Source organism: Protopterus annectens, chromosome 13.part0 (genome assembly GCF_019279795.1).
Source record: "Protopterus annectens isolate FY-2018-M chromosome 13.part0, PAN1.0, whole genome shotgun sequence".
NCBI lineage: Eukaryota > Metazoa > Chordata > Ceratodontiformes > Protopteridae > Protopterus > Protopterus annectens.
The window spans coordinates 241,184,655-241,200,171 of NC_056747.1; positions in this window are offsets into that span (position 1 = coordinate 241,184,655).

Below are 15,517 nucleotides of genomic sequence, written 5' to 3' on the forward strand. Positions count from 1 at the left end.
AACTAGGGAGACTCTACTTAATTCTGGATCAGGTCAGGTACACTCACTGTTCACATTTTCAGCATGCATACCGCTGTGTTTCTACTTACCTGTAACAAGGTACTTACCAGCAGAAACTCTCTGTCCTGCTGAGTAATTCAAATAACTGAAAATAAATAGAAAATGTCACTGCATAATTCCTCTTCATTTTTCTTTGTCCTCTAAACCATTCAGTGGTATCTGCAAATATTACCAAATTTGCTACTGTACATTTTGTTTTGCTGAGATTACAGCGGCTTTAATCATATTTTGAATGTACAGGTAAAATGTACTTGATATTTTACAACTTCCACTGAATGTACACTTATTCTGTATGTATTTGGGCATCATTTGGACATCTGTTAGAAAAACAGTTGAGTAGTGGTAGTATTCAGTAATTCCTCATTGTATCCTGTTGCAGCTACAGGAACAGTCAAGGCAGTAGGCCTTGGGTGCAAACTATGTTTTCCAATTAGGAAGCTCGCATTAAACTCCTCTCGAGTGTTAACTTACAGAAAAATGTATCTGTATCTTTTAAAAGCAATATGTATAACTGATGTGCATTCTGGTAGTTATATACACTTTTATCTACTACTGTTATTGCTGTTTTTCTTGGTAGAATTCTTCTCCCTCATTTTGGCCAGATAAACATTTACTGCAGTTCCCATATTTATGTTAGTAAAATGGAAAAAGGTCATAAATATATATATGAGGGTTCATGCTCTTTAAAATATCCAGTCCTGTTCATAGTTAATCAGGGGATTTACGGGTGTGATGATAAAATCACCTAAAATGTTTTGTAACTGAAAGCAGTATTACATAGTTTCATATGATAAATGTATTTTTTAGATTAATTTGATTGCATAATTAATGTTCACGGGTCTATATCACATCGTCGAATGCACAAGAGTTCGAACTATGTAATATCGACCCGGGAAGTTCAAAATGCAAAAAGTTTGAACACACAGGACAGCGATTTTTTTCCGGTACAAAAACAAAAAAAGTACACTTTAAACTTATACTAATATGGGGGGGCTTTGCCCCCCACTTAAATATACCAACTCCGAGATCGCACCACAGTGGAGGAAATAGCAAAGACGGGAAAATGGCCCACCGATTGTTTTTTCCCTTACTGCTGTTTCTACTGTCTAAGTTTTCTGAAGTTGGTGACGAACCATATCATGACATGTTTGTTGAAGCTAGTGAATAACCATATGATGTGCCCTCTGCAACTAAAAAAAGTTTAGATTTTATATGGTTAACAAGGGGAACAGCTATTTTATGCAGGAATCTGGTGGCTGACCTGTTCCATAATATTTGAAATCACTGCTTGATGCCATAATTACAATTATTCCTGGTAGATGTTGTAACTGTACACCTAGGGCAACCACTGTCCAGACTATTCCTTCTGGTTAAAAGTAAGCCAGTCAATGTTAAAGGAAGAACTAGCACATCATCCATGGTCAATACCTTTTTAATGAAAGTGGAGACAATGAAAACAAACTGCAATTTTCCCTGTGTGAAAAGACAGAGGGAACAAGTATCCCTGACTGTTTAGGCAAAACCTACTGCTAGGAATATGACTTAACATAGGGAAAGCAATACAAAATCCTGTCTACTATAAAAATATGTAACTTATACAACAGAATGTAGATTAGCCACCTAGGCAGTAAAATCTGCACACTTGAGGAAGAAACAGATTAACAGATTATGCCGAGGGTAATCCTAGACTTGTTTTGGAAAGCAAATAACTTTTTTTGGCAACACACATGCAAGATTATTATTTGCACGTTTTTAATATTTGAAGTGCATCTTCAAATTAAGAGTAGATCAAACTATTTCATGCCTTCATTTCTGTAGTACCAGTTAGCTCACCAATTGCTGGAAGTACTTAAAACTCACCTTATGATACAGACATTACTTCTAAGACTTACCTTTCATTTTAAGGTAATCCCAGGGAAAGCAATTAAAACATTGTTAGAAGACCTGCTGCCTAATAAGTAACAGGCACAATGATTTGCAAGCAGTTCAAAATGTGTTGCTCCAGTTATTTCTTACTTAGCTAATTATCCTTTCACTTACTATGGGTTTTGTTCACATCACATAAAGCATACTATCATTATTCCATTAAAAAGATTCATTTCTGCTATAAATGACTTTTAATCCATCTCCAACATTGGTGCAACAGCAAAAATTATGGAAAAATTAATTCTGAAGCAGTATCAGGATTACCCTTTAATGTATTGCCTAATGGCATATTCCCAACATAAGTTCTGAAATGGATTTAGTACTGTTAACCCAGTTTATGATGTTACTGATTCTGTTTATGCAAATATGGAACAGGGTTACCTTACCACACTCATTTATTATGTGAATGGCCTTCTAGTCATCTGACCACAGTTTGTTGTTTGGATGGTTTTAGAGGATGTGTTTGTGAAAGGCCCTGGAAATGGATAAAGGCATGTCCCAGAGTCCAAATATTTAAGATATAATGGAAGGACGATAGGTGGACATACTTCTTCTTCTTCTTTCGGCTTTTTCCCGGTTAGGGTTCGCCACAGTGGATCACCTGTCCACTCATGATTGGCAGTGGAGTTTTACGGTGTTGAGTAGCCAGCCCGGCGCCCAACCTTCCACAGAAGGAACACACACGAACACACACGCACGCACTCACACCTAGGGCCAATTTAGAGTGTCCAATCCACCTACAGCATGTCTTTGGGATGTGGGAGGAAACCGGTGCACCCGGAAGAAACCTATGTGACCACAGGGAGGACATGCAGACTCCGCACAGAAGGCACCCCAGCCAAGGATTGAACCAGAAAACCTCTTGCTGTGAGGAGACAGCGCTAACCGCTGCACCATCGTTGCCGCCCCAATAGATGGACATACTAAAAGGGTCAATTAATATTTGTGTGTGTTAATTGCTAGGTATATGTATTATGTGGCACACCATTGTCCTACTTATATTATTTCTAATATTGTATGTTTATGATCATCATTTGTGCTATACGGCCAGTGTTATGGTTGTCAAGGGTCAATCCACATAGCCAGATAACAAATGGGTGCAATCTAGCAAAAGGCAGGGAATCACCAATACATTTAGAACCTCACCACTGGACAAAGAAAACAGGGTGCTTGACAGAACTGAATAAAGATTTACCCTATGGCCTCAGTGGGTGGAATTATAGAACAATAAGATATCAGATGTATGCTGGAGAGTTCCAGATGCTTGTGGGACAGTATTGGTCACATATTCCAAAGCAAACTGCTAATCATACTAAGGAGATAACAGATGTATTTCTTTGAGAGAAGCTTTCTAAGCAAATTCAAATGGCTGACAAGATCATAGTATATCAAATGTGGTAATAGCACAGTAAATAAATGCTTCCAACCTGCTGCTTCTTATTCTATAATAAGAAAGTATACATGGCTTTGAACTCAGTACATTCTAGAGCATGTAAAACCCAAACTATTAAACAAGTTTCATGATAAGGCTTTACTTTTCTTCTTGTGACCCCATCTCTGAAAGATCTGCAGCTCCTGGAAGAAAACATTTATACTATTCTTCTTCTTCTTCTTTCGGCTTTTCCCGGTTAGGGGTCACCACAGCGGATTACCTTGTCTGCTCAAGATTGGCAGTGGAGTTTTATGGAGTCGAGTTGCCAGCTCGACACCCAACCTTCCACAGAAGGTACACACACGCACGCACTCATGCCTAGGGCCAATTTAGAGTGTGTAATCCACCTACAGCATGTCTTTGGGATGTGGGAGGAAACCGGAGCACCCGGAGGAAACCCACATGACCACAGGAAGAACATGCAAACTCCGCAAAGAACACACCCCAACCGAGAATCGAACCAGAGAACCTCTTGCTGTGAGGTGGCAATGCTAACCACTGCACCACCGTGGCCGCAAAGACCATTCATATTCTAAACTCACATTTGTAGCTATATAATAAAGGTGGTAATTTTACAAAAAGAAGATTATATAGCAGCAGCTATGAATAAGGTTGTTTACAAGTTAACAGAAAGAATGGAGTGGAAGAAGGTAGCAGTAACAACAGAGTCTTTTCACAACAGCAGAGATACTTACCTAGGGATGAGCTACAGATCCATCATAAATTCTCTCCTGCCTTTGCCCACACACTGACAGATTCTCTGTGTATTTGTTGGTGAAATGAAATAACATCTGACCATTTAGTCAGAGATGTAGTGTTAAGAGGGTACTCAAGAAAGTTTTGTTTGTAGCATTGCAATGGCAAGAAGTAGCATTTCTGCACCAAAACATCAGCTTGAGAAATCCAGTTCTGCAAAATATTCTGACATTCAGTCAGTAGAAAGAAGTTACAGAAGTACAAAGCGAAACAATGTGTATTCCAATAGTTTTCTATGTTCCAAAGGAAAAGGAACACTGGAGTTCCATTCTTAACACTTCAAATCTAAACAAAATGATGCATACTTAAAAAGTTCAGCATATTATTCTTATAGACCCTCTTATTTCTTCCGCAACAACATGCCCTTATAACAATTCTATACCTACATGCTGCTTCTTTTCACACTCCTGTCTTGAAGTAAGTTCACAGTACTGAATTCCCCTCCCATTGCATTGACTTATGGCCTTTTTACAGCATAGTCTTCCAGTGTTTGTCCATCTGAGAGTAAGGGAAATTAATATTTACCTTTTCTTTGTCAATTGCCTGTCTCAAACAAAATCTCCAGAGGTACTGCATTATTCATTTTTGTTTCAGCACCTGGGCATTGTCCAGAAGCAATATAACTTAGATCTAGTGCCTTGTGTAAAAAAAAAAAAAAAAAAAAAAATCTGTGGAATATATTAATAATCAAATGCTTGCATTATCCGCCTTCCACAGGAGAAGATCCAAATAATAATGAATTTTTCAGACAAAAACATAAAAAGAATTAACAGAATATTCCAGAGGATTCTGAGATTCATGTCCCTTTCTGCCAATAGTCCTTATGCAATGTTTCAGGTGAGAAAAAACAAACTGGGTATGAGGAACATATGGAATCAGAAGGACCAGCCTTAAGAGCTCAGTTTTCCTATTGTGCCCTCATGAGCCAGTGAATTACAGTTGTGGGTCTAGCAACTGTTTGGACCGAAGTCTCCATTTCTCACTTAATTTTTCTTAGCTAGATGTTAACTGCAGGCAGGTTGGTTTATGCCTTGGGAGACTACTTTCAAGATGACATTGCAAGACGCATGGTATTCATCTTGGAAGAAAATATGTATAAATAGTAGCTATTAGAGCCCTTGAGACTACCTCTAAGTAACAAGTTATTGTTGCAGGAGGGAGGAAAATTTCTCAGTCCCAGTCCTAGAGCTCTTACTCTTAACAGTCTGAAGGATCTCAGGTTATTCCCCAACGGTCTCTTGTAGTAAGGGCCTCACAATTTTGAGTGGTTAGAAGCCATATTCTAGACAAAAATCTTCTCTTTGTATTAAACTGTCAACATACAACCATTAATGTAAATTCTGTTTCATCTGCACATATATTACAGCATTTGGATTTTCCTTTAAGTTTGACTCACTCGTCTATTAAAGTATAATGCTTGAGCCATTTTTAGCTGTCTGTAGAACCTTCATTAGCTGTTAACTTAAAGGTTAAGCAAATTTCTGAAAGACATTTTACAATTAAGACATCCTTCTTATATGTCTAGTGACTTCAACTTTGCATCTAAACTTTGTTCTAGAGAAGCTGATTCTACCTCCCTTTGATCCAATCATTTTACTGGCTTAAACATTTTTTTCTTGTTAGACTTTTGTTTCTTGTTGCTGTCACTTTAGCTGGAAAAAAATTGTAGTTTCAGGCCTTAAGGTGCAAAGACCCTGACACAGTCTTCTATAAGGAAATTATATTCTTAGTACAAACCCCTCCTTTATGCTTAATTACAGCCGAGTGTGCCTCTAGGCATTTCTGCAGTTACCTCCTAGGCATCAAATATTGCTTGCTGATATTTGCATTAATAATTCCAAAATCAAGCTACATACAAGGTATCAGAATATTTTATCTTGAAGCATACATGATGGCAAACACAATTTTATTGATATCTGAGCTCTGTCAATGACTATTTGTTAGAACTGTAATGTGATAACTTCATTTTTTTAAAGGCACAAGCCACGCTCACTGGGAATTAAAGGTACACACTCAAAAGAGCTGTACTGGAAGGAATGAGTTAAAATGGTTTTTACACTTTGAATTAATCTATTCACTGTTCACATTCCATGTTTTGCCTCATGCAGGAAAATAGAGATGAAACAATTCTGCACTGCATGCATGTTCATAAACTTCTTGGGTATTATGTTTACAGGTCAAAACCTATGATAGATACTGCTCAGTTAATTATTTACTTAATGAAAAAAAGAAGATCACTTAGTAATTAAACGAGTTTCTAAGTGGTCAGCTATTTAGTGCGTCTTCTGCTAGGATAACTACAGCCTCATCCCTCCCTGTACTGACTTAGTAATGCGTGCTGACCCTAACCCTGAGCCTATGCCTTACCTTAAAAAACTCCTTAAACAATTCCGCTATTCAGACAAATCTGAGGTTAGTATTATAGGGGTTTTAGCCAGAAAATTAGGAAAGGAAATAGTTTTCCTTTCTCAGCCTTTTACAGGTTTTGGTATTTAGGACATTTCATGTTGTGTGTGTTCTTAATGATGCTAATTTATGTTTGACATTAAGTATGTGTGATCATGCATAACAGAATCACACACACACACATATATATATATATATATATATATATATATATATATATATATATATATATATATATATAAAATATAATATACATACACACACACACACACACACACACACACATCTGTAGGCAGTTATTAGGCTTGAAGTCCAAGGGACCATTGAGGAGCCTAGCCTAGATGCCCCTAAGCACTCTCTGGTTAAACAACTTGATGAAGGTCACGCAGTTAGCAAATGAGGACTGATGGAATTGAACCCTGTACCACAGGAATTATAACTCACAGCCTTAACCCTCTGTGACCAACTACCAGAGTACCAGCATTTAATTTTAATTAAACCATTTTCATAATTAAATAATTATCTATATATGCATCAAAACCTACGTAAATAAAATAAATACACTATACACACTATGTACCCCATAATACATTTAATGCTGGGAAAATAGTATTACTTCTGTAAATAGCTGCAAATATCTAGCCCTTAGTCCTGACTGTTTTCTTTCTTTCCACTCCCATGTTGAAACTACCATTAAAAAAGGTTCTGACAAAACTCAAAGATGCCTATAAACTCATGATACTTTTAACCCTTGACAACTTGCACCTGCATAGCAAAAACATATTAATACCAAAACTGAAATATGTTTTGCTTACCCTGCTAAGCTTCACAAATGCACTTCTAGTCACTGAAAGGACAACCGTACTATTCTCCTTACAATCTACAAAATGTTATATACTGAACTTTTTACTATCCCTGATCTACAGATTAATCAGTGCCACCTGACATTACCTACTAGATTTCAAAACGCAGGAGAATTGCACTTTACAGACCTCCCCTTCTATTTTTAGTTATGGGGCATATCTTCACCCAGCGAGCCTTTGCAGTATTAGATTTCTCCACTCCCATTTATTCCTTTCTTACCATTTGAAAGAAACTTCTGATAACTATGCCACATATTCAGGTCCGTTCCATTTTGTTAATCTTAACACGCCACTAATATTGAAATCTTTTCGTTACTTCCCTTGTCTTGTTCCTTTTGAATACTTCCTTCTTCACTTATTTTCTTTCTTTGCATCCTAAGTCGTACCTCATATGTTTATATTATCCGCACCTTTCTACTAACAGTTTAACTGCATCCTGACAGCCCTCTTCTAAACTTCTTGCCAAACTGCATTCTTTAACATGCCTGTTTGCATAGTTAAGTAAAATATCTCAATGCCACCACAAATGTATACAAATTTAATTGGAAACATTATTATAAATACCTGAGTCTTTCTGTTTCATCTCTTTATGCAATTTAATGGATATCATTTACTCATCAGAACATTTAGTATACTTTATCATATGTTCATAGGTGTGTACTAGGCTAATGGCCCTGGGGCCTTTACAAGCCTAGCCCATAGAAGTACCCAGGCATTGTGCAGCCCGTCTTTAGTTCCCAGTGCCTCTATCAAAGAGAGCTACTGGAGTGATCCCCGGGGTGAACTTTCTATTTCCCATCCACTCACCAAGATTTCTCTCGTAGAGGGCTAGTGAGGTGCTTTGCTTGAAATGTATGGGAAATCTATTCCAGCTCATGGGCAGTCTCTGGGTTATGAACCTGTCCTTCCAGCATGTTCTGTTGATTGTGGTAATGAGGTTGAGGTCTCTGGAGCATGTGGTGCAGAGGGATTGGGATTTCCTTAGATGTAGCATTTCTAACAGAGCTGGGTCAGACATGGCTTTGTAAATCAAGCAGAGATGGATTCTTAGTAGATGATATGAAACAGAGAATAGCTGGAGTTTTTTTAGTCTGTCCATGTAGGATGTGTTTAAGGGCTTAGGATCCTCTTCGTGAGGTAGTTTTGTGGCCTGTCCAGCTGTTGCAGGTGTCTAGTGATGTACATGCCAAATGGGAGATTATACTATGAGTGGTCTAATGAGGGAAGAGAAGAGAGAAATGATGACCTCTTTCTTCCTGGATGCAAAACCCTTGGTAATGACATGTACCACATAGAAGGACTTTCTGACCACAGTAGCAATGTGGTGGTCAAAGGAGAAGCTGCGGTCAACCTGTGTCCCCAGATCTCTTATAATGCCTTCAGTGTTCAGTGGGCTCCCACTGATGTGATAATTAGTGGGAACTGGGTTTTTCCCAAAGGGGATGATGATGCATTTTTTGGCATTAAGCTTAAGGCCATGGTTTCGACACCAGTCATTGGTCTCAGTGAGGCCTTTCTGTAGGATGTCTGCATCACTTGGGGAGTTAATAATTGCTCCCAGCTTGCAGTCGTCTGCAAATTTGGTTAGCCAGAGTCCCTCCGTGCTGTCCTGGACTTCTGAGAAGTAGATGCCAAACAGGAGAGGACCCAGGACCGATTTTTGTGGGACTCCACTCGTGACTGGTCGGTAGTCTGACTTGGAGTCTGCTACTTTCACACTGTGTGTTCTATCTGTGAGACAATTTGCAACCCACCTAACAATATAGGGGTCGATGCCTAGTTTGGTAAGTTTATCAATAATTCCTGAGTGAGAAATGGTATCAAAGGCCTTTGCCAGATCGAGGTAGGCTGTATGAACTGCCTTACCTTCATCCACCGCTCTGGTGACTGACTCAAAGCAGTCAACCAGGTTGAGCAGGCACGATCTACCTTACTCAAAACCAAATTGTGTGGGATCTAGAGTTTGGAGATTCCCTATATCCTTGTTAATTAGGTCCATGATAATGCGCTCCATAGCTTTACAATTCAGACATGTCAGGATAATGGGGTGATAATTTCCAGGGTCTGTAGTCGCTCCTCCTCCTTTATGGACAGGGATGACTGTAGCAGTACGCCATTCAGTAGGGACAAAGCCTGAGGTGAGGCTGTGAGTGAGAAGAGCACATAGATGTGGTGCCAGTTCACTTTGTAATTCATGTAGAACACAGCCAGGGATATTGTCCCCATGGAAGCTGTATTCTAGGCCTTTAAGCAATGCAGCTTTAACCTGTGCTGCAGTAATGCAGGGTGTCTGGCATTCTTCCGGTATTGAGATTGGTCCTTTGGGGGGGAGAAAGGGGTAAGGTTAGCACTGAATTGTTCAGCTAGTATGTTGGCAACATCTGTTGGCTCAGTATAGGAGGCACCATTGTGCAGTAACTCAGAGCAAATCTGGGTATTGCTATGGCGATTCTTGATATAACTAAAGAAGGCTTTGTAGTTGTTTTTAGTGTATGCCACAATTCTGCCTTCATAAATGGCTTTGGAGGTTTTGATTCATAGGTTCATAGATTAGTACTAAGCTAACTGCCCTTGCGAGCCATTTTAAGCCTAGCCAATTATCCCTTGTGAGACTCAAACCCTGCACCTTGTGCTTGCAAGGCAAACACCTTAACCATTAGGCCACCCTCCCATCCCTCATTTTGATGAAGGATCTCAACTTTTTGTTGAGGCTAAAAAGGGAATTTTTCCAGTCTTGGGACTTCACTTTTTTCTGCAACAGTTTCTTCCTTCTGTTGTAGATTTTATTAATGTCAGGGGACCACCAGACTGGCTTCCTTTTTTTGGACTCTAAATTATATTGAGGTCACAGATGAAAAAAAAAATTCCTGTTAGTCCAGTTCATGTATTAAGTTACAAAACAAAATGAAACAAGTTACTAAGTAGGTAAGTAAACAAATGAATCAATACAGTACAGAGTCAATTATCCAAAATAAATGGTACCTATAGTAGCTCGGATAATCAAACTGTTCAGATAATCAAACATAATTGAATCAGATAAACAACTTCTAAAATCTTGTTTTTTTTCTGCATGCAGGAATATACTTTTCACCCATTCAGCGATTGCAGTGGACAATAAAGAATATTTTTCACACATGAGCTGGCTACAAGCTCAAAAAACATGCTTAAGCAAAGACGTATAATGTTTATATATTCAGACTTTATGATTTTTCCTACCTGAAAACTTTGGAAGACTGGTTCAGATAATTGACGTTTCGGATAATCGACGTTTGGATAATCGACTTTCTACTGTAATGTCAGGTGAGAGCATGACATGGTTGCTAGATCTGCTCAGGTGCTTGCTTACTGGTAGTAAATACTCATTCTTTGTGTTGAAGTACACATCTGCAGAGAACAAAAATGACGACTACATCCATATCGCTGCACTACCTTGGCATACTAGACTTGACTCGAGTCACATGCAGGTTCTCTGTCTACAAGTGTGCAATAAAAGTGAGAGTAAGCAATGTAATGTTATGATGTAGACTTGTGAGTACAGGCTAAATGCATGGAGCGGCCAGATATTCCTGACTAATCAATGTGACTGACCCCCTAATTGCTTAACATAGTCTGTCTCTATCAGGTTTAGAATAGTAGCAAAACCATGATCTTGTTGTCTAGTCTTCTGTATTAACTACTGTTTTTTCCTTCATGGTAGTGCCATCCGTCACAATTCTACCTTAACTGATCCTGGTTTTAAATTAGATCTAAATATTAAAAGTCAATAAAAGCCAAGGACTCATTCTGTATATTGCAGCTATCTCCTTTTCTGCTTTCTTGGATATTTTACTAAACAAGGGGCAATGTTAACTTACTTTCCCTCCATTAAGTATAGTTTAGCCAACTAAAATGACTTAACACAAGCATGCCAGGTAAGCAATTTTGCTGGTTACTTTCCATAACCTAGCAAACTCAGAATAATAATCTTGAGTAAGTATTGCTATAATATTAATTTAGTTATTCTGTATTGAAAGGGGTTTGTTTATGGCAGTATTTTTTCAAATGGTAAGGGTCAGCCTTTCTTTAGAGGTCTACACATGTTTCAGGGGAGGTCCATGCAAGTCTAAAAATACTGCATACCTAAAACGTTAACTGTTCATTTTTGTTTCATGTGAAATCTGTCTAAATGCAGAAACATAACAGACAGTGAATACATATTTGATTGCAAATCATTTACAAAAGAATACAGTATTAACTCAAATCTCTGTTACTCTGAAAGTGTGCGTGTATGTGTCTTTTGAGGGGCACCTTGTTTCTCTAAATATAATATCACATGGTTTCTTGTCAGAAGACTACTTTTTTTCTTTTTATATCTAAGGGAGGTTCAAGAACTTTTCTGTGTTTTTTTAAGGAAGGCCAGCATGTTAGTCTAAGAAACTGTGGTCTAGAATTACCTAGAATTAGCCATCTGTTTGAACTGTCATCAAATACATTTTCTGAAGTTTACTTTTGCCACATTGGTTCTGATTTGAAGATTCGCTGGCCTCTTAAATGAAAGTATTATGTTGATGATGGTGTTCCTGGTTAGTGTCCTTGGATATAGTAATACAGTCTGCTTCTGGGCTCTAGGCTCACACATATATACTTTCTCCCTCTGCTGCGAGAGTACAACATATAGGTTCATAGGTATGTACTAGGATATTAGCCCTAGGGCCTATATAAGTCTAGCCAAAAATGTACCCTGGTTTTTGTCACCCAAGAAAGTTATTTTCCTGTGCCCCTGTCGAGCAGAGTCACAGAAGTAATCCCCGGGGTGAATTTCTTATCTCCCATCCAATCATCAAGATTTTTCTTGAAGAGTGCTAATGAGGAGCTTTGTTTGATATAGATGGGTAGTTTGTTCCAGAGTATGGGAAGTCTCTGGGACAGGAATCTATCCCTCCAGCATGTTCTGTTTATTGTGGTGACAAGGTTTAGGTCCCTAGAGTGTGTAGCTTGGAGGTTAAGTGGAGCATGTCCAGCAGCTGGGTTTGACATATCTTTATATGTTAGGGCAGAGTTTACCTCTGAGTAGGAAGATCATTGCATTCTTAAGATACTGCCAAGGCCTGGGTAAGTCTGGACAAGACAAAAAATATTAATGGTCTGTTCAGTGAATACTTGGTCAGGAGAGATTAATTTTGGTAATATGCTGGATTACAGGAATATGTAAATATGTTGTACCTGCAGCAATTGATGTCCTAGCTAATCCCTCAGTTGTCACCTTCTCAAACATAGTTGAGGACCAAAAACAACATAAATAAGCCAATTTAGGCAAATAGCTATATAGTTCAATAGCTCTTTCCTACAGAAACTGTAGCAAAGGAAAAAGCTGTATGTGATCTTTGGTACAGTTCCTAACACACACACACACACACACACACACACACACACACACACACACACACACACACACACACGCACACACACAAGGCAGTATTTAAACTGCGGCTGCTTATAGGTTCCTAAGTGGATACTAGGCTATTAGCCCGAGGGCCAAAGTAAGCCTAGCCAACAGTGTATTGGCTTTTGCCACCCATTTATTGTTAAATTCCTGCCCCTCTATAGAGCAGTGCCCAAGACATAATCCCAGGGGTGAATTTCCTATCACCCTTTCACTTATCACGTTTTTTCTTGAATAGTGCTAATGACGAGCTCTGCTTGATGTGGATGGGAATCTTGTTCCAGAGCATGGGAAGTCTCTGGGTCACAAATCTAGCTCTCCAGCATGTCCTATTTATTGCTGTGGTGAGGTTTAGGTCCCTAGACCATGTAGCTCGAGGAGATTGGGATTTCTTCAAGTGGAGCATGTCCAACAATTCCAGGTTTGACATAGCTTTGTATGTCAGACAGAGGTCTCCTAGGAGTAAGCTGTATGCAACCGAGTAGAGTTTGAGTTTCTTGAGCAGGTTGGCATAGGGCAATTGTCTGAGGCCAGCGATCCTCTTGGTGAGGTACTTTTGGGGCCTCTCATGTTGTTGTAGGTGTCTTGTGAGGTACATCCCAAATGGGGCATTGTATTCAAAGAGGGGTCTGATAAGTGATGAGTAGAGGGAAATGATGACTTCCTATTCTAGATGCGAAACCTTTTGCGATTATGTGGGCCATGTAGAAAGATTTTCTGACCACTGTGGCAATGTGGTTATCAAAGGAGAGGTTACTATCCACTTGGGTCCCAAGGTCTCTTATCACACTTTCTGTGTTAAGTGAACTTCCCCCTATTTGGTAATTCATGGGTACCATGTTATTGCCAAAGGGGATAACAATGCACGTTTTGGGATTTAGTTTGAGGCCATGATTTTAACACCAGGTGTCAGTCTCGGTGAGGCCCTTTTGCAGGATGTCTATATCAGCAGGGGAATCGATAATGGCACCCAGTTTGCAGTCATCTGCGAACTTGGTTAGCCATAGACCCTTGGTGTTCACTTGCACTTCAGAGAAGTATATACCAAACAGGAGGGGTCCCAGGACTGAACCCTGGGGTACTCCACTTGTCACTGGTTTGGAGTCGGATCTGGAGTCGGCAACTCTTACAGTGTGGGTTCTGTCCATGAGCCAGTTGGCCACCCATCTCATGATGTAAGGGTTTATGTTAAGGTTGGTGAGTTTATCAATGATTCCTGAATGAGGGATAGTGTCAAAGGCTTTTGCAAGGTCCAGGTAGGCTGTGTGACTACCTTGCCCTCATCTATGGCCTTAGTAACTGTTTCAAAAAAGTCTACCAGGTTTAGGAGACATGACCTACCTTTTACAAATCCGAATTGGGTAGCATCCAGAGTTTGAAGGTTACTTCTATCTTTGTTTATGAGTTCCATGATGATACGCTCCGTGGCCTTGCAGACCATGCTTGTCAGGCTAATGGGTCTATAGTTCCCAGGGTCTGTGGTGGTTCCTCCTTTGTGGAGTGGGATAACCATTGCTGTGCACCATTCTGTGGGTACATAGCCTGTGGTGAGGCTGTGGTTGAACATGGATTTTAGGTGGGGGGCTAGTTCATTTTGGAGTTTGTGTAAGACGCAGCCAGGGATGTTGTTGCTTTGGAAAATGTTTTTACAATGGTTTCCTTGTGTGGGGGGTAGGGTCGGGAAGTGAATATCTAGGGTGATTAGTTTATGGTCTGGTCTAACAAGTGAGGAGTTGATCTCGGGCATTGAGCACTGGTCACCCATGTTGGTAATGACCAGGTCCAGAGTATTGTTGCCCCTGGTGGTGGCATTGACAAGTTGATCCAGGGCGTTAGAGTTTATGAACTCCAGGAATCGTTGAGCAAGGGGGTTAGTACAAGAGTAGATTTCCGAGTTAATGTTAGGGTAGTTGAAATCACCCATTATTACGGTATTTGGTTGGACCCTCATTTTTTTCCAATGTCTCCAGGAACGAGGAGTGAACGTCCTGGATCATGATGGGGGTTCTATAATAAGCTACGATTTGGAAAGCATTTTTGCCCTGGGTTAGTTGCACTTGGATGATTTTCAGAGGCATCGTATTTTGCAACTAGCCTGGAGGTATGGATGTCCTTGATGAATATGAACATGCCTCTGCCCTTCGTGTTTCAGTCTGGATTTTGTGGCCGAAACGTGTGGTATGAGTTATAGCCTGGTAGTGCTGGGGTGCTCTCAAGAGCCTTGAACCAGGTCTCAGTCACTGCACAGATATCAATGTTCTCCATTTTGAGGAGTGCCTCGAGTGAGTGCATTTTGAGGTTTAGACTCCTAGCATTGAGTAACATTGCTGTCAGTTTTTTGTTTCCTGTAGTTCTTATGGTGGTGGGTTTGTTTTTTGAGCCTTTCCTAAAAAAGGCACAATAGGGGAGGCAAGAGCCTTGGCCAATATTCTGAATCCCAGGAGTGACAGGTGCAGGCCATCTCTGGCGAAGCATCGTGGCCTATCAAGCATGTCATCTCAGGCAGACAGATACTGGATCCTCTTTGAATGACACCAGAAGCTTAGCCAATTGTTAAAGTTGATCATCTTATCCTTGGTAAAGGCAGGATGCTACTCAGGGCTAGGGCTATACCTGCCTAGGCTACAAGATCAGAGAGCTCTTCCATGTCTC